The 20,743-nt window shown below is 36.6% G+C and overlaps 1 long non-coding RNA gene and 1 other non-coding gene across 2 annotated transcripts in view; one reads left to right on the top strand and one right to left on the bottom strand.

Annotated features, from left to right (window-relative positions):
• The window catches only part of LOC132533864 (uncharacterized), an 872,547-nt gene that overhangs the window by 589,485 nt on the left and 262,319 nt on the right, over positions 1-20,743 (bottom strand). The window lies entirely within an intron of this gene.
• Positions 15,077-15,183, top strand: LOC132534121 (U6 spliceosomal RNA). Its single transcript, XR_009545799.1, has one exon. It is a non-coding gene; the product is annotated as a U6 spliceosomal RNA (small nuclear RNA).

Here is a 20,743-nt window from a genome sequence, read left to right as displayed (position 1 = left end):
AAAATGAAACACAAAAACAGACAAACAAAAGAGTCAAATAGATATCTTCTCAATATTTCTCAAGGGTTTTCTTAATATCTACATATTTTTCTACGTAAAATGAGGTCTTCTTTATGTTTATTTATTTATTTATTTTTGCTAGCATCTTTATGCCACCAAACTAAAACCTTGTTAACTTTTACTCCTATTTTATAGTCTATTTTTAATCCATCAGCAAATAGTATTGGCTTTACAATGAAAATGCATTCTGAATTGGTCTGTCTCTCACCATTTCCCTAGCTGTTCCCCCCATTCAAGATATTGTGTTCTCATGCTCACTGCCAGGATTGTTCCCAGAGGCTTTTTTTCCTTTTATTTTTTCTTAATTTCTCTATTTTATTTGATAAAACTGACAGAAATTGGGATGGGGGAAGACATAGAGAAGGAGAGAAGAAGAGAGAGACTGGCAGACCTTCCTTACTGCTTGTGAAGTTTCCCCCAAGTAAGTAGTAGGGGTTCAAACCCGGGTCCTTGAGCATAGTAATGTATGCTCTCAACCAGGTGTACCACTGCCAGGCCCCCGACTCTGCTGATTTTCATTTAGGATTATTCAATATGTCTACTTTTGAAAATTCTTTGAAATCTCAAGTTAGATCAAATTATTAAACTTTTCAAAATCTAGCGTGCCTTCTTTTATTAATTCAGAGCTGCGGATAAAATTCATCATGACTTGTATCTTGGGGTTCTGCTTCTCCTAGCTCCCAAAATCTTATACTAATTCCATACCAACCAAACTTTTTCCTCATCTATAAACCGTTTCAGAGCTTTGTTTGTTTACTTAATCATCACTTGAACTCTATTGCTCAAGGGCAACTTTCTCACATATAGAGACAGTGATAGAGAGAAAGACATCACAGTGCCAACGCTTCCTTCAGTGCAGTAGAAACCAGACTTGATCCAGAGCTGTTCATGGCAAAGCAAGTTTACTATATGAGTCAAATACCTTGCCAGTCCCCAGAAGTAAAAAATACTGAAGACCCCACCAATGTGTCCTGGAGCTCAGCTTCCCCAGAGACCCACCCTACTAGGGAAAGAGAAAGGCAGACTGGGAGTTTGGACGGACCAGCCAACGCCCATGTTCAGCGGAGAATCAATTACAGAAGCCAAACCTTCCACCTTCTGCAACCCACAACAACCCTGGGTCCATGCTCCCAGAGGGATAGTGAATGGGAAAGCTGTCAGGGGAGGGGATGGGATATGGAGATTGGGTGGTGGGAATTGTGTGGAGTTGTACCCCTCCTAGCCTATGGTTTTGTTAATTTATTCTTTAAGTAAAAAATAAATTAAAAAATAAATAACAACTTCTAAAGGGCTTTAACACTTAGTTCTCCCACTACATAGCATGTTCTATGGTCAGTACATACAAGTATACACTTCCGTCCAAATAGGACTTTTAGCAGAAAGGTCTATCACCATCCATATAAAATTGCATTCCTGTTCTTTCATTACAGCTTCCTTTATTTCGATTTACTTGTGCCTGTGACATTTCTCAGTAGTTACCTTTCCTCATTAAACATGAAAACAGTATAGATTTTCTTTCATTGACATCTATATGTTGACTGCATAGCATAATATCTGGCACATACAGGATTTTAAAATAAGTCCTGTACTAACTTGACAAGTAGTTAACTTCACAATTATGATTAAAATAGACACATGGAATTGTCCTCACCTGACTTAGAGGAATTACACAAAAAGCATTAAGAATTTCACAAAGTTTGGGAACTTATCAAAAAAAAAATGTATTTTTGAAATAGTCTTAGCAGAGTAAAAAAAAAAAACAACTCATACTTTGTCATAGTCTCTTGTTGCACTGTATACAGGTCATGCATATTTGAGATGCAATTTCTGACATAATAGAAAGTAAGTTCTGGTATAATGACTAGGAAATAATGATTTTGTAAATATGATGACTCAGGATTTCTGCAATACAAGGGAAGAATGCCAAGAATTATAGACTTGTAATGACTTGGCATCGTTTTTGGTTGCTTGAAACTATCTTTAGCTTGTGTGAATCCATATAGCACATGCTCAGTCTCACTGACTGAGTGTTCTGCTCTCACTAATGTTTCCCCATAACTAAAACATAAAACCACATCAAATTAATATCTCCGCTAAATTAAACTTAGTGTCCTTCAAAATGCAAGCCAATCTGTTTTCAATTTCACAATCACTCATCATTCACATTTTATTAATTCTGTACACAGAAACTTAAAACATATTATCTTTGTTAAGCAAAATCTGATATTCTGACTTCAATGTCATTCTTTGCAGAGCAGGAAGTTCTTTTCAAAATTCTATAGCATTAATTACATTACCTAAACAGATATTTACAGATAAATTTTAAAAAAATGTTTTTTTTTACAGGATAGAGTTAAAAAGCTGTCTATATTTTATTCACATATGCTATACCTATTGGTCTGTCTTTATTTGCACCTTCCACTTGACTCATGTTTAATCAAGACCACTGAAGACATATCCCATAAAAAAGCATTTCAGGGGAGTCTGGCCATGGTGCAATGGGTTAAGCACACATGGCGTGAAAGCGCGCTGACTAGCATCTCTTCACAAGCAGTGAAACAGGTCTGCAGGTGTCTATCATTCTCTTCCCCTCTCTGTCTTCCCCTCCTCTCTCCATTTTTCTCTGTCCTATCCAACAACAATGACAGCAATAACAATAATAATGACGATGATAAACAACAAGGGAAACAAAAGGGAAAAAATTAAAAATTAAGGAAAAAAGCATTTAAGTTACTCTTTGAACAGAAGCTTGACATAATACCACCTTCATATTCAAAAATATCCTAAGGGAGCACTTTAGTTCAACCATTTAGAAGGTTTTATTTTATAAAATGCAGCAAATAAGGGAATGAATGAGATATGTCACAACATAAATTCTCTTCTAAAGCTCCTCACCAATGTTGAATTCTTTTTTGTACAGTTCAATTCTTGCACATACCACCTGAGACCATGGTTATTCTGCACTTTTTTTCCCTACAAATTATCACCCTTGTTTTCCTCCAAGTAATGTACTACTAGTGTGGCCCTATAGAAAAAAATGGGTATCCATTAATACAGAAATATCTGTTTTATTCGCCTTGCTTATGACTTATTTCTCCTTTTGAATTATTCCAAGTCATTTAACACTCATAGCCCAATACACGTATTTCTGGAAACAATATACTCAATAATATGTAGCCAAATGTGCATGATCACACTGCATAGGGAGCAATTAAGGACAATGAAACAGTCTGAACTAATTTAAAGCCAACCTACCAGAATTGACTGACAAAAATGAGTATTAATTATCATGCCCTGACTGCTTACTACAGCTGAGTTTAATTTTCATGGCATTAAAATTACTAAAATAACTTACAAACGAATACACTCTTATGATCTTATATGATAACAAAGGTTGAGCATTTGAACAAACAGTAATTGTGTGCTTCAATGTTATTTAGCTAACATTTGTCTCAAATAGAAAAAAATATGATAGTGTAACCCTTATATTTGTAAGTTATCTTTGGATAATTCTGACCCTAATAGAGCAACATGCTTAGAGTAAATGAAAAAATGTATGCATGCTCTGGATATGTTTCTCTTGTGTTTAGTGGAAAACAATTGGACAGAAACCTAAGAAGGTTTTAGTGCTGTGGTTTCTTTCTTTTTTTTCCCTTTGCCTCCACAATTTTTGGTGGGGCTCAGTTCCTGCACCATAACCTACTGCTCCTACAGTTTATTATTATTATTATTATTTATTATATAGGATAGAAATCTAGATGGGAAGGAAGGGGAAGACAGAGAGGAAGAGAGAAAGATAGACACCTACAGACCTACTTTACCTCTTGTGAAACGACACCCCTACAGGTAGGAAGCCCTGGGCTCCAACCTGGGTCCTTGCACTTTGTTTAAGCTCCTGCACCACCACCAGGGACCCCAGCACTGTGGTTTCTTTCTCCTTTTCACTCTATTTCTGTCTCAGCCTCTCTACATATTTACATTAGTGAGAAGTCAATTGTTTGCTAATTGGTAATTTTGAAGTTGGGCTCCTAATTACACTTTCATAAAACCAGGGAGAGAGTGGCAATGTTGTTCTTGATGTTTACACTTCAAAAGGATGGCTTCCAAGTACTCTAAAGTAAATACCTCAAAGGAAAGAAAGCTTGGTGGCCTATAGTCAGGAGAAAAAAAATGTTTAAACTTCAGTCAGACTAAGGTGAGTAACATGGCCTTCATGCCAAAGTTGAAGGAGTGATAGTCTTCTATAGTCTTCATTTTATTGTATGGACTTATTTACACAATCAAAATCTTAATAGCAATTTAAAAATGCTTCATTATAAGTTATGAATGCACCAATATATTCTTTTGTGTAAATCGTCCAATCAGGTCATTAATTTGTCTATTTATGCAAAGAATCTTACAAAGTTGTTGTATTTGTACCTTTTGGAGACAGGTTATTAAAATACCAACAGAAGAAACCAGCCCTCCCTCCCCCCAACACATACACACTACATACCTTTGGCTTCTTAGTTCCTTAGGAAGTAAGATATTACATATTAGATGGAACTGAGGTGTATTATGCCCACAAATATCAAAATCTCCTAGTTAATTCTCTTTTACTTTCTCCAATAATCAGTCACACGAAAGTTTCAATTTTTGCTGAACAAAACTTGTCCAAGTAGCTCCTGTCACTCTAAGTCACCTATAATTATTTAAACATGCACTTCTGAAAACCCTTTGTAGCAATAAAAAAGGAAATGGCCCAATCCAAAAATGGGCAGAGGATATAAACAGAATATTCACTACAGAAGAGATACAAAAGGCCAAAAAACATGAAAAACTGCTCCAGGTCACTGATTATGAGAGAAATGCAAATAAAGACAACAATGAGATACCACCTCGTCCCTGTGAGAATGTCATACATCAAAAATGACAGCAGCAACAAATGCTGGAGAGGTTGTGGGGACAAAGGAACACTTCTACACTGCTGGTGGGATTGTAAATTGGTCCACCTTTATGGAGAGCAGTCTGGAGAACACTTGCAAGGGTAGAAATGGACCTTCCATATGACTCAGAAATACCTCTCCTAGGGATATATCCTAAAGACTCAATCACACCCATCCAAAAAGATATGTGTACACCTATGAGAAGACATTTATCACAAAAGAATACATAAATGTCAAGAGGAATCACTGTGAATTTATTAATACTTCATAACAACTATGCATTTCAAAACAGAGACATGCATTTGAAAATGAAATAAAAATGAATGGGAAAATATTACTTATGTAGATGGCATACAATGTTTTGTTTATATATAATATGAAGATCTCCTTTCCAGTACTCTTAGTGTCTCCACTTTTCTTTTTATCTCTCCTCCTCCTCCTTTTCCTCCTCCTCTTCTTCCTCCTCCTCCTCTTCCTCCTCCTCCTCCTCCTCCTCCTCCTTCTCCTTCTCCTCCTTCTTCTCCCTCTCCCTCTCCCTTCTCCATCTCCCTCTCCTTCTTCTTCTTTGTATATTTTTCTTTTTGCCTCCAAGGTTATTGCTGGGACTTGGTGCCACTTGTGAAGCCTTCCCCTCTGCAGATGGGGTGTGGGGTTTTTAACCTGAATCCTTGCATACTATGTGCACTTAACCAGGTATGCCACCTCCTGTCCCCTGTCTCCATTTTTCAAAGTTAGGAGTCACTGATGAATCCAGGGTTGAACTAATATTTACTTTCTACAGGGAGTAGGTTTTAGCCACCAGGGTTCCAGATGCTAGCAGGATGTGACCAGAATTCCTTGGACAGACAACCCCACCAATGTGCCTTGGAGCTCTGCCTCCCCAGAGCCCTTCCCCACTAGGGAAAGAGAGAGACAGGATAGGAGTATGGATCAACCTGTCAATGACTATGTTCAGCGGGGAAGCACTTAGAGAAAGCCTGACCTTCAACCTTCTGCATCCCACAATGATCTTGGGTCCATACTCCCAGAGAGGTAAAGAACAGGAAAGTTATCAGTGGAGGGAATAGTATACAGAGGTCTGGGGTGGTAACTGTGTGAAGCTGTACCCCTCTTATACTATGGTTTTGTCAATATTTCCTTTTTATAAATAAAAAATAAAAAAGAAAGAAAAAAAAATAAAAGTAAACCCAGAAAAAGAAAAAATAATAATAACTTAATAATAATAATAACTTTTTTGAACAAAAGTGGAATGTCAGTTCACTCGGTAGGGCTTGGTCATGTGTGTGATCAGGCTTATATCCTAGTATCACTCCCATGGTACTTAAAGGAGTTCAGATGCTGTGGTGTCTCTCCCTCTCCATCTCTCTATCTAGTGGTTTCTTAAAATATTTTATTATATTTATTTATTAGATAGAGACAGCCAGAAATCAAGAGGGGGAGAGGGTAGTAGAGAGGGAGAGAGACAGAGAGACTCCTGCAACACAGCTTCACTACTCATAAAGCTTCCCCCCTGCAGGTGGAGACTGGCAGCTCAAACCCAGGTTCTCACGCATTGTAACATGCGCTCAACCAGGTGTGCCACCCTTGGCCCCTCTATCTAGTGTTTTTATGTCTACTTATCTGAGTGAAATAAAATTTTCTGGAGTAATAAAATCACACATGTGTAAAACCATGACTACAAAAAAAATTATATATATCCAAAACCTTTATGCAATAGATGAGTAATGGGATGTACAGTAGTGACTAAACTGTTGGATTGTCCAAATTAAGGTCCTGAGTTCTATCCCAGTGTTGTATGTGTCAAACTGATGGTTTTGGTTCTCTCACTCTCTTCCTCACTCTTTGTGATAAAGTTAAATTGATAGAAACCATAATTTCATAATTGAGCTCCTAGCTGGTTACCCAAGAAAACAGTATATACCCCAGGGATTCATTTACCTAAACACCTTTAGCCACTGTAGTGTAATTTGAGATTAAATACTGAGTGGATAGTTATGGATAAGCATGCCAGTTAGGAAAGTATAACTTTAAGTTATTTTTACAATCTGTTCTTAATTTCCAGACCATCCATTCCTAAGAACCAAGAGTTGAGCAATGTTGCATAAGTCTATTTAGAACAGTCTCTACTCAGACTTGCTATAAAAATTACTCATTTACTTGCTACATGTCACAGAAATTTCAAAATTCAGACTCTTTGGGAATAGTAAATTCTCTTTCCTAGTGCTTTCTTTCTTTTTTTTTTTCATTCTAGCTATGCTTTTTCAGACTATACTATTGTCATTTGTTGTTACTCATATTATCCAAAACTGTCAAATAAAAATAAATCAGGTGATTGTATCTCAGTCTTCATTCTCCAAGTAGAAAACCCAGGTTGTATGACACCTGAGACTGAATATTTCAAAACTTTGAATCACTGACAGTAAAACTATTTTTGAATTAAGCATACACAAATAACTGCTTATATTCCTGACCAGATGCCAGGTCGGAAACAACATGGCACATCTAAACAGTGATGCACATTAAAAGGCCACACCTATTCTTTGACATTTGGTATTTTCCCCTCAACAGTGTGCCAGTGAGCAGGCTACCTGGACACCTGTCACTTGGTTGGAGTACAATACAGATGAACCGCTGTTCTGTGTTTACTGAATTATATTCCCTAAGCCATTTGCCTTTGACCTTCAGCAAGATTTGCATTTTTATCAATCAATTAATCAATTCAGGAAAATGAGCAAATCTCTCCCAGTAGGATCCTATGCCAGGGGAAATAGCACATTATTATTTTTACTCTGTTGAACTCTAACTAAGTCAGTAAACCAATCGGTTACACTCTATTATCAGTTTGGGGAGATAAATGATCATTGCAAAGTTTAGTAGATCTTTCCAAAAACCAAGTAGTATCAAGTCCCACCTTGTTATACAATGGTCCATCTATATGTGGCATTGAGTTACAAGACCAAAAATGAAAGAAAGATCCAGCACACTCAGAGAGTAGTAAAGTCTAAGGATATTACTAATAAAATAACCAACCTCTATCCATGTAAACTAGCCCACAAATAAAAAAACAAAGAGGCTTATCTATATCCATATTATAGAGAAATATTTCATATACATTTAGAGAAATAATCATACTGGTGTATGCTGATATGCACTGAAAAGAGCAAGTGAAAGTCTACTTAAAACACCAGAAAATTATAAAAATTCACCCCAATTTATGCTTATAAACCATAACATTCTACAAGAAGGAAATCAGTTAAGCAGTAGATTAAGAAATTGAAGTCAAGGGGCTTTACTTGTTATTGTCTGAAAGTTAACATGCAGGTGGGCTAAAGGTATTATCTGGGGAGATGGTGTCAGAGTTGGAAATAGGAATAGAAAGTTGGATCAGAGAGGAGAGTAGCTCCCAGATATGGGAATACAGATAGCATTAACTATAACCCCCATTGATCTGGGGCCCATATTCAATACAGAAGCCTGTATGACCTCTGCATCCCTATAGGTTTGAGCTAAAATTCCATCGTCAGGGAGTCAGGCATAGTGCAGTATGTTAGCACAGCAGGCTAAGCACAGGTGGCGCAAAGCACAAGGACCAGCGTTAAGGATCCAGGTTCGAGCCCCCGGCTTCCCACCTGCAGGGGAATTATTTCACAGGTGGTGAAGTAGGTCTGTGGGTGTCTCTTTTTTTTTCCCTCTCTCTTTCTTTCCCTCCTTTCTCCATTTCTCTCTGTCCTATCCAACAACAATGACAGCAATAACAACAACAATGATAACAATGGCAGCAAAAGGGAAAATAAATAAATATAATAAATTAAAAAATTCCATTGTCATAGCTAGGAATATTCTAAGCTGCACTCATTTCAGGACCTGTCTTCCTCAAGTTGCAGAGTATGTTGACTCAATCTCCCTTTGGAGAGTGGGGCAGTCCCTACCATTGCTGTTCCATATTGAAGGCAAGGTTCTGTAGATGTACATAGGACAGTCCAAGGTCTATGTCTATAATATCTTTGTGGGAATCCCGGGATTTCTTGACTAGAGCCCCAGGTGAAAGGGTGGGCTGGTAGTGACCAACAGAGCTATCATTAAAGTGTACTGGTCTCTTGCCTTTATGCAGCTTTTGTAGTCCTTATTTTGTTCAACAAGGTTAGCCTTAGAGTAATGAGGGAAATGAAATGGGAAGTTGGTGAGGAAGGTATCTAGGTATAAATAGAAACATTTTGATTAAGTACTTCATGATGTTTTTTTATGTCTTTCTACGTGCTTGCTATACTTAACGAGTCACTGAAAACTCTCGTGCACTTTTGCTTTAAGATACATACATATATATATATATATTTCCCCTAACTTATGGATACATGTGCATATATGCTTTACATCATGGGCCATGGTCTATATATATATATCTAGGTTCTGTGGCTTTGTTAGGAAGTCATGGGCCATTTAGAATATACCTAAAACAGACTTCCTATCTTCTTCTGAAATGGAGACCTTAAAACTCATCTGCTATATTCTTACCTTTAGGTTCCTGATTAGTAAATAATATGTTCTGCTTCATATATTTTTATATATTAGTAAATAATTTGTTCTGCTTTATATATAGGTTTCATCTATCAAGTTGCAGTTGCTACCATAACAACAATCTGACTTCCCTGACAGACAACTTCACCAATGTGTCCTGAAACCTCACCTCTCCAGAGCCCTACCCCATTAGGAAAAGATAAAAAGATACAGACTGGAAGTATGGATCATACTGCGAATGCTCATTTCCAATGGAAAAGCAATTACAGAAGCCACACTTTCCACCTTCTGCACCCCATAATGATTTTGGGTCGATACTCCCAGAAAGATAAAGAATAGGAAAGTTTCCAATGAAGGGGATAAGGTGCAGAACTCTGGTGATGGGAATTGTGTGGAATTATACCTCTCTTATTCTATGTATTTGTTTGTCATAAATAAATAAATGTCAAATAACAGCTTCTAGTAGTCATTCAGCTACTTAATATATGAGGGCTCAAATATTAAATAGAAAAAGGAAATTATCTTCAACAGGCAGTGTTTGAAGAAAAAAAAAGGCTTAAACATGCAGACAAATGAAACTGGGCCATCACATATCACCATATCCAAAAGTCAACTTCAGTGAATCAAAGGCATGGAAATTAGACCAGGGACTATCAGATACATAAATGATAGTATTGAAAGAATACTTCATGATCTATGCTTCTGAAATATCATTGATGACTCAAGCTGAATATAATGGAAGCCAAGGCCAAAAATAAACTATTGGGACTACATAAAACTACAAAGATTATGCACTGAAAAGGAATTATCACATGAACAGAAAGACACACCCTATGTAATGGGAGACTTTGATATGATATACATCAGACAAAGGACTATTCTGAAGACATTTCATGTGGGGATAGGAAATTATATTCATGTGCCAATAACTATACTTTAAACATGTAACTCTTGAATAGAAATTATAATATACATATCTCAAAAACCCTAAAAATAAATAATTCTTCATTGTGACAAAAAGTCAATATTATGATGAAACTTTGGCAACTATAACTATATAAGAAACTAAATATGGTGAGAGAAAACTTATACATTTAGTTTGAGATGAATACTTGACTTGAAAAGATATAAATTACTAAATTTCAAGCTACCAGTAACTATTAGTACTCTGTTGTCAGAACCATTTCTTAACATTGGTGGTGCAGATAAAATTGCACATGGAGCTCCCAGCTCATCTCAACCAGCAAGCACAGAAAAATCCACATGCAAAATTGTATACAATAAGGGGTAATCATTTAGCAGAAAAAAAAAAGAAAACTATCAAAGATGAGTATGCTATTTAAAATTGGAATGGTATTTAGAAATGAACAAAATTCATTCACGATGCAGTCACCTTGAGGTTGAAACTCAATCACATTCTCCACAGGAAGCAGAAGGTTGGTAAATCTGAGGGAAGTTTAATAAAGGGATTATTTAAATATGTGTAGACAAGAAAGGAATTTTCAAGGCGTGGTTTTTGGCCAGAGTATGTTCTCTAGGTTGGAGCACAAAGGAAATTCCAAGATTTAGTGAGCACAGATTTATCTCCACCCTGCACTTTTCTCTGCCAGTGGGGCTGCATGTTGAGAAAATCTGACAGAAAGTCTGAAGGAAAAAGAACCAAAAAGTGAATAAAATAAATCTAGGGAGATAACCTGAAAATAATGAATACATGTACTAAATGTTAAATGTCTTTCTGTTGCTGTATCCATAACTTTGTTGATGCTAAGGAATTTACCCTTGTGTTCCAACACCCATTTCTGCATCCCCATTCAACAAGAAACTGTACTGATTCCTACACTTTTGAAAGTAACTAGTTAAAAAAAAAATCCTTCAGGAAGTTTGCAAGAACTATGAATTTACTTTCTTTCTTGCTACCTGTTAATCATTCTGTTGATGGTTGGCATGCAAAGGCACGTGCACATGTGCATGCGTGTGACTAAGGGGCTAGTTAGAATACACTCTCTGAGGAAAAAAAATGGATTACTAAGAGAAGACTGAATCCAAGATAAGCAAAACATCAGTCAACATGTAAAAACATGTTAAACATTTTTTATGTTTACATTAAAGAGACTCTCATCCTGAGGCTCTGAGGTCCCAAGTTCAATCCCCTGCAACACCCTAAGCCAGAGCTGAGCAGTGCTTTGGTAAAAATAAATAAATAAATAAATAATATATGAATACATACATACACACACACATACATGCCATACAGAATAGAACACCAAAAATCTGTGGAAGGTATTTTTGAGTCTTTTCTAACTATCAATTGATACAGTCACAAGGTCAAATACACAACTATGGGAAATAGTGTTTCTTGAGAAAACAACTACCTGGGAGCTTTAAGGTAGCAATTCCCAGGAGCCATTATTCAAATTTCAGCATATGGTACTAAAATAGAATATCAACATTTTGGTGGTGACTTTAACCTGACCATACAGATTTATGTTCACCTAGGCGGTTTTAAGGATAATTAACATTTGATAAATCAATATATTTTCTAGAATGTATTTTTTGGAACAGAATTAGTATTTTAATTCTGGGAATGGTATTAGAGAGAGAGACCCTGGTGTATGTTAGATTTCACAAAATCATTAAGCATTTGGCAATCTATCTTATTACTTAAACTTCTCGGAGAGAAGGGGCCAACTGATGAATAAAACAAATAATCTGATAGAGTGCATTGCATTATTATCTAATGTATTTTCTATTACTATCTAATGTATAATGACACAAGGAAAACAACCACAAAAGACACCTTTATACAGTAGTCATTGGTGATATCAATCATTTGACTTTATCTTATTCTTAGTATTGTACTACTGCCATCTATAATATTGCAACTAATAGGATATGTAACCATTGAGGATAAGAACACATTCATATCTCAGCTACAAGGAGTTCTTCTAGAAGGAAGGAATTCAGCAACTGTTGAATGAATTGGATTGCATAAAAAAAAGTAGCAGGTAGCACAGCGGGGTAAGTGCACATGGTTCAAGCCCCTGGCTCCCCACCTGCAGGGGAGTCACTTCACAGGTGGTGAAGTAGGTCTGAAGGTGTCTATCTTTCTCTCACCCTCTCTGCCTTCACCTCCTCTCTCCATTTCTCTGTCCTAACAATGATGACATCAATAACAACAACAATAACAACAACACAAAACCAACAAGGACAACAAAAGGGAAAATAAATAAATAACATATAAAAACTTAAAAAAAGCAATTACTACAAAAAATATCAAGCAGTTTACTATGATAAAGTAAATCAACCAAGTTAACTAAAGAACTGCAACATTTAGAGGCAGACTTGTATCATAATGTGATGAGCTATACATTAGATTTAAAACGAGACCATCCTGATTCAAGAATAAACTTGTCTTTGACTCATTGAAAGGGAGTTTTATTGAGGTTGGTTATATTAAAAATACCCCTACCCCATTGCTTCAAATGTAATTAAACTAGAAATGTATGTGTATCCAAGTTTGGTGACTGTTATATCAATATAATGCAGAAGCTGGAAACTTACCATTTATAAAGAAGGCATTAAAGTAAGTTCCCATAGGAGTGACACACAACCTTTCTAATTAACTCACCATACATTGGACAGGAGATGGATTAGCAAAAAATAACTGATCAGATTGAGGGCAGTAATAATTTACATACAAAGTATCTTGGGAGTTACTAATTTTTTAATTTGAGGTAATACCTATGCTTCATTAGTCACACTATCATACTTATTCCATATAAGGGCATTTCCAATCTCCATTCTGATAATTTGTATTATATTTCTCTCCAAAGAAAAAAGTACAAGGGCCCAAGTGACAGCACACCTAGTGAAACACATATTATACAGTAAGCAAGGACCCAAGTTCAAGCCCCTGATGCCCACTTGCAGGGGGAAAGCTTCAGAAGTGGTGAAGTAGAGTTGTATGTGTCTCTCTGACTCTTTTCCTCTCTATCTCTCCCTTTTCAATTTATCTGTCTCTATTGTATAAATAAATAAATAATAAATAAATAAATAGAAAGGGAAAAAAGTGCCTTAACGTTCACCTTTTCTTCCTAGACATAATCATGTTGTTGAATTATCCAGCTATTCCAGTGTCCCAATAACAGCAACATTCCTTATGGATTTCAGAGACTATTTACATAATTAGTGACTTATTTTATTCACAGACTCATTTCACTTAATAATTCCACCTGGAACTTTGACCGCAAATAAAACTTTTTAAAATCAGATTTAACATCTCAGACCTCACAGTCTGGTATATAGAAAATTAGAGAATTGTTTAATCATATGTACTGAAAGATAAATTATTATTCTGTGTGCCACACTGGATGCATCACACCTAATTGATGAGGTATAGCTTCTTGTAGGTTAGCAGAGCAATTTTAGGATGTGAGTCAAATAACCCAGCTTCAAAATGATTCCCTAAAACAAGATAGCCTTGTGGTCCGGGAGGTGGCACAGTGATATAACTTTGGACTCTCAAGCATGAGGTCCTGAGTTCGATCCCCGGAAGCACATGTGCCAGAGTAATGTCTGGTTCTTTCTCTCTCCTCCTATCTTTATCATTAATAAGTAAATAAAATCTTAAAAAAAAAGTTTAAAACGAGATAGCTTTGACCTTGACTTGCCCATATATGAAAACATTCTCCTTATTAGTGTAATAATAAAATTCCTGCTTAATAATGTCTTGAAAAAAATTCAAAGGATTAAAAAGATCACATCTGCTTTTTATATGATAAGTGACATTCAATTATAAGTCTACTGACCCTTTAGAGTCCCAGCTTCTTGTATTCAGTTAACATACACTCTACTGAACTGAAGAGGGCAAAGAAAAGATGACTTTGGTATCTAATTCCAGGTTCACTATTTTATAGATAAATACTTTGGGACAAATTTCTTAACCTCTCTGCTAAATAGCTTTATCGTATTCTCAGTCCAGGAATAGGATCTTCTCATAGAGAGACTATCACAGAGTATTCATTCATCTACCATTAATGAGTCCTCTATATCCTTCTTAGACTACACCCCCTTCCCCAAAATACCTAATAAAAAAACCACTGTGCCAGTTTCTAGATTGTGCACTTAAAAACTAAGGAGATTTTACAACAATTCATGAAAAGTCACAAGGAATGTTGAATGTTTAGTAGACAGAATGTGTGAAGGAAGTTCAAAAGAACTAGGTAATTTGAAAATGAGGTTCAAACAAAGAGGGGTAGAAATTGGAACTGCTACATTTTTTTTTGAATTAGGATAAGGAGTTGAAATGATGATCATCTTCCCATGAAGAAAAGAGACAGCAATGGGCTGGGTGGTGGCACGACTGGTTGAGTGCACATGTTACTATGTGCAAGGACCCAAGTTCGAGCCCCCAGTCCCCACCTGCAGGGGAAAGCTTCACAAGCAGTGAAGCACCATTGCAGGTGTCTCTCTGTCCCTCTCCTTCTCTATCTCCCCCTACCCTCTCAATTTCTGGCTGTCTCTATCCAATAGTTAATAATAAAGGTAATAAAATATTTTTTAAAAAAGAAAGAGCTGTGCTTGCTTCGGCAGCACATACACTAAAATTGGAATGATACAGAGAAAATTAGCCTGGCCCCTGTGCAAGGATGACATGCAAATTCATGAAGCGTTCCATATTTTTTAATTTAAAAAATTTTTTAAATACAAAAAAAAGAGAAAGAGCCTAGAGTAAGATGAAGAGTGTACAAGTGTATGATATCCTAGTTAAAGATGCTGGACATTAGGTACTATTTCTGCTTCTACCCCAAAACAGTTATAAACACTATAAGGACTGTCATGTGTCTATAAGTGCATACACATATTCATATATTTAATGAATTTATATAACTATAAACAATAAGTGCATTTTATTTATTTTTTTAAATTTATTTTTTTACATTTTGTTGCCCTTGTTTTATTGTTGTAGTTATTACTGTTGTTGTTATTGATGTCGTCGTTGTTGGAATAGGACAGAGAGAACTGGAGAGCGGAGGGGAAGACAGAGGGGGAGAGAAAGATAGACACCTGCAGACCTGCTTCACCGCCTGTGAAGCGACTCCCCTGCAGGTGGGGAGCTGGGGGCTCGAACTGGGATCCTTATGCCGGTCCTTGTGCTTCCCGCCATGTGTGCTTAACCCGCTGCGCTACTGCCCAACTCCCGATAAGTGCATTTTAAAAGGCAGTGTCTACAAAGCTAAAAATGAATAAGTAACAAACAAACAAATAACAAGAAGGAATGCAATAACACAATAAAAAATAGGATCTAGAAAGCAAATAGAGAATTAGTGACTTATGATTGGATGAAAAGTTTGAGCTTTAACCTGACAGTAAGGAATATTTATAAGCAGCCTTATTTATGCCACAGAACTCCCAGTGACCTTAGTCCCTTAATGTTTCCATACAGGAACTGAAAACAGAAAAAAGAATGATCTATGTAAAATACTCTTCAAATACTCCTTAGACATCAAATATTGGCAACTCTGTTCTCTCTTCATGGGAAGAAGAAGCACTAATTAATATTTTACCAGAAAAAGGAGAAGGAGGAGGAGGAGGAGGAGGAGGAAGAGAAGGAGGAGAAGAAGAAGTAGGAGGAGGAGGGGGAGGGGGAGGAGAAGGGGAAGAAGGAGAAGAAGAAAGAGGAGAAGGAGAAGGAGAAGGAGAAGAAGAGGAAGAAGGAGAAGAAGGAGAAGGAGAAGGAGAAGGAGAAGGAGAAGGAGAAGAAGGAGAAGAAGAAAATTGGCCCTCTGCACTGAGGCACATCTGATATAGTGGGAAGAGTAGTTCCAAAATGAGCACAGAAGGGTTAACTTAGCATTAACAGCTTAGTTTTCTAAAACAGGGTATACAAGCAAATTAAATTCAAATGAACTAAATATTGAAATACCGTGATTTCTTCCCTAACTATACTCCCAGAAAGGGCAATTTGATAATTTATCACACAAATCCAACTGCTTTTGACAATGAAAGAAAGCTCTATTAATAACTATATTTTGGAGGCTAGTATAAAATAGACACCTTGGCAAACTGCAGAAACTGTGTGTTTCTGAGAAGGTACCTTGGATTCTACCTGTTAGGCATACCTTAATTCCCAATTATCTCCACTTATAGGAATTAAAAGTCATCTCTAAGGGATACTGGAGAGTTTTAGAAAACAGTATATACTGAAATTAAATTCCAGTATCCCCCAAAGAAATAGCATGGTCAGTCAGTCCTATTGTTAAGACCATAATCAACACATTATAAGGATGGAAGCTTCAGTGCCTTAATATCTCTCTCTCTCTCTCTCTCTCTCTCTCTCTCTCACACACACACACACACACACACACACAAGTTTTCTTGCTCTCTGTACTTATTAAAAAAAAACAAATAAATTAATAACAGTGGATGTCAGGCATTAATCCAGCTCCCCCTGCTCCACCCTGCATTGCTGATACTATGGCCTATTTACATAATCACTGTTTTGCCTGAAAGATCCCCACCCATTCCATTCCTTTGATCTATTTTCTTGTAGACCTGCCCTGCCTGCAGGGTAATATTAATCCCTGGAAACAGTTGCTTAGGAGGTTCTACCTTTCCAGCCCCTCCAACTTTTCTCCACCCCTCTCCTAAATATGTATGGGATTGTAAAGCCACTTATGTTCTGTCTTCCCTCTTCCATGCCCTGACAGGGAGAAGAGCAGATGTGTAGGGGGAGGCTGTCTTCGGCCATTGCGTATTTTGGCTCCACGTGGTTTTAAGCAGGTGCATACACGCCCAACTCTAGGGACCCGCATGAATAAAGATTTGTATTGCTACCAGCACGAACTTGGTTCCTGGGTTATGTCTCCCTCCTGTGATGCTAGCCGGACAAGTGGAGCAGCTAATTAAGTAGACATGTTACAGTGCACAAGAACCCAAGTTTGAGCCTTGGGTCCCCATGTACAGGAGAGAAGCTTTACAAATGGTGAATCCATGCTGCAGGCATCTCTTTGTCTCTGTTCCCATCTTCCTTTCCACTCCCAATTTTGATTTCTATCCAATAGACAAATAAATATGATTTTTAAAATAAATGAATAAAACCTACGTAATTTTTTTTTTTACAAAATTATAATAAAATGAAGAATTGGAAGTGTATACACCAGAGTAAGGGAGTATCCCAAAAGAAAGATCAAGTTTCCTTCTTTAAATAGTTAATAGAAACTGCTTTAAAATTAAAAATGTTATCTGTTAGGCTCAGGAAAAAATGATTAAAGTTATAGTCCCCTTAGAATATACCTAAACTAGACCTCCTTGAATTTTCTAAAACGAAGTCATTAAATCTCATCTGCCATATTTTTATCTTTAGGTTCCTTATTAGTAAATATTTTGTTCTTCTTTACCTCTTAATGGTTTTCAGCCACCAAGTTGCAGATGCTACCATGATGCCAACCTGACTTCCCCAGGAAGATGATCTGGTGTCCTGGAGCCCCATCTCCCCAGAGCACTACCCCACTAGGAAAGCTAGAAACAGGCTGGGAGTATGGATCAACAGGCCAAGACCCACTTCCAGCAGAGAAGTAATTATAGATTCCAAACCTTATACATTCTGCAACCCATTATGATCCTCAGTCCATACTCATAGAGGGATAAGGAATAGGAAAGCTTCCAGTGGAGGAAATGGGATGCAGAAATCTACTGGTGGGAATTATGTGGAATTGTACCCCTCTTATCATATGGTCTTGTCAATCACTATTAACTCAGTAAGAAAAAAATAAACATATATGAACATAAGAATGCTATTTTAAAATATGGACTTAAGCTTTGAAAAAAATCACTCGAAAAGTAAAAAAAAACAAACAAACTAGACTCTAGTGAGTGAGAAATGATGAAAGTAGTGGTAGTACTATTCTTTTTCTATAACTGATATGGTGTGTTTTTTTACTTTTGGTCTAGTTTTTTTTGTTTGTTTGTTTGTTTGTTTTGTTTTTTTGCACTATGACATCCAGGTCAAAACTATATAGTGATTGACTTTATCATGACAAAAAAGTTCTATAGATACTGTGATACACATTCATTTTACATTTATATGGTTATTTGTATAACTGAGGAATTGAATAGTTGCAACAGACAGCATATAACTCACAGAGCCTAAAGAACTTACTATCTGACAACGATAGAAACAGAACTGCAGAACACTACTCTAACATATGAACATACATTACTGAGAGTGGTGCTGAATATCTGCTGAACAAAGAAAGCATTTATACATAGAATAATACGAGTTTAGCAACACAGAAGACTTTGTCTTCCTTTAATTTCTGTGCTATCACACCATTCTCCTTTTCTGAATTATTATGGGCTAAACTAGGATATTAAGACAATTGGCATAAACAAGACAGTGATTAGTCTCTGTTTCACATAGGCAAAGAAAATCCATATCTGCATTATCTTTTACTTTGGATATTCAGCCGTTTGTGCTCACTCATCTATTTGATACAAAACACACAATGCAGGGTTCTTAAAATGTTGTATAAGTAATAGCATCTGTGCACCCACCCACAAGGTCTATTAGCAAGAATGAAATGGATGATAAAAAGCCTTCCTGGACATATGGTTCTCCAAGGAGTTCAATGATAGAGCCCTGTGCTTACTGCTGAGCCCAAAATATGTGTTTTCCTGTGGGAGAGTCCTGTATGACATTCTATCTGCTTCTTTCTCATTCAATTGCTTTCACATCACATTACCTTAATATATTACACTAACTCTTAGTGCCATATTTCTTACTATGCTTGGCAATGAACTGCCTAGTTCACAAAGAGCAAAACAAAAATTTTCTACTTTTTGGTTATACAAAGCAAAAAAGGAAGCAGCCCTTTGAGGGGTCAGTACATTTTCATTACTAATCTCTACCTAAGGTTCAACCATTAGTCTTACTAGATGTTAAATTCACTGATCAAATCTGTTGGGTTTGAAAGTAATTATTTCAGGGCAAGTGAAACTTACAATATTGAGTTTAAAAAAAAAATACCTTTTCCACGTAACATTAAGAACTGATTCTTTGACTTGGTTTCTTGAAAAAAGGTTAGTATCTGTACCATAGTCACTATAGAAATGTTTCAATAATCTAAGCAAATTGAACAAGAGAGTAAATTTCCAGTAAAAATACTCTAACAGTCAATTGACTTCTCTTGAAATTAAATTTTAGTGTGTTAGGGGATTGGATGTAAGTTCACCTGGTTGAGTACACTCATTACAGTGCTGAAAGGGCTGGGCTTTAAGCCTCCTGCCCCCATCTGCAGAAGGGAAGCTTCACAAGTGGTGAAGCAGTGCTGTGGGTATCTCCCTCTTCCTTCTCTGTTTTTCTCTGTCTATATCCAAATAAAATAAGCAAAACTATTTTAAGATATATCAATTTAGGAGCATATACAGCATCCTTATCACATTAGATTCAGTAAAATCTCACTATAGAAGTGTGATAAAAGCTTTAGACAAAGTTAGTATATATATTTAAAACAACAACAACAAAAATAGGAAATCACTTCTTTTCAAATTCACCTCTTAAATTAAGAACAAATTGAGGTCTAGATGTGTTGAAAATTATCTATCTTCCTATTATCTATCATCTTTAGATTGTCAAAGAGGTAGAGAGAGAGTATGTATGAATGAGACCACAGCAGCAAAGCTTCCCTCAGTGTGATGGGGCTTTGACTAGAACCTGGACCACATACGTAGCAAAATAATAAAACTATTCAAGTGAGCCATTTCACATGCCAGAAAAATTATTTTGCTACACTGCTTGAAGATAAGCTCAAGGTCTTGAAAGAAGAAATGCATGTGTTCTCCGTGTAACTTTATTTGGCTGCCATCCACGGTCCACATAAGTGATAATTAAATTTTATGAAGACATGTAGTATATTCCCCTTTAATACTGTAGACTGTTGCCTGGAAACTGGAACTTTAAGCAATCAAATGAACACACAAGTAAAACACAACTTGAATAACACTGTGTCATTCAACATCAGCTTTTTTTTTTTTTCAAGACTTATTTCCCATTAGATAGAGAATCTTTCACAGATAGAAACCAGAGTGCCAGGGAGTCTGGCAGTAGTGTGGCTGGTTAAGCGCACACATGGCACAAAAATCAAGGGCCAGCTTAAGGATCCCGGTTTGGGCCCCAGCTCCCCACCTGTAGGAGGTCACTTCCCTATCAGTGAAGCAAGTCTGCAGGTGTCTATCTTTCTCTC

Source organism: Erinaceus europaeus, chromosome 17 (assembly GCF_950295315.1).
Source record: "Erinaceus europaeus chromosome 17, mEriEur2.1, whole genome shotgun sequence".
Taxonomy (NCBI): Eukaryota; Metazoa; Chordata; class Mammalia; order Eulipotyphla; family Erinaceidae; genus Erinaceus; species Erinaceus europaeus.
Note: the sequence above shows the minus strand (reverse complement) of the source record. Positions and strands in the feature narration are given on the sequence as shown.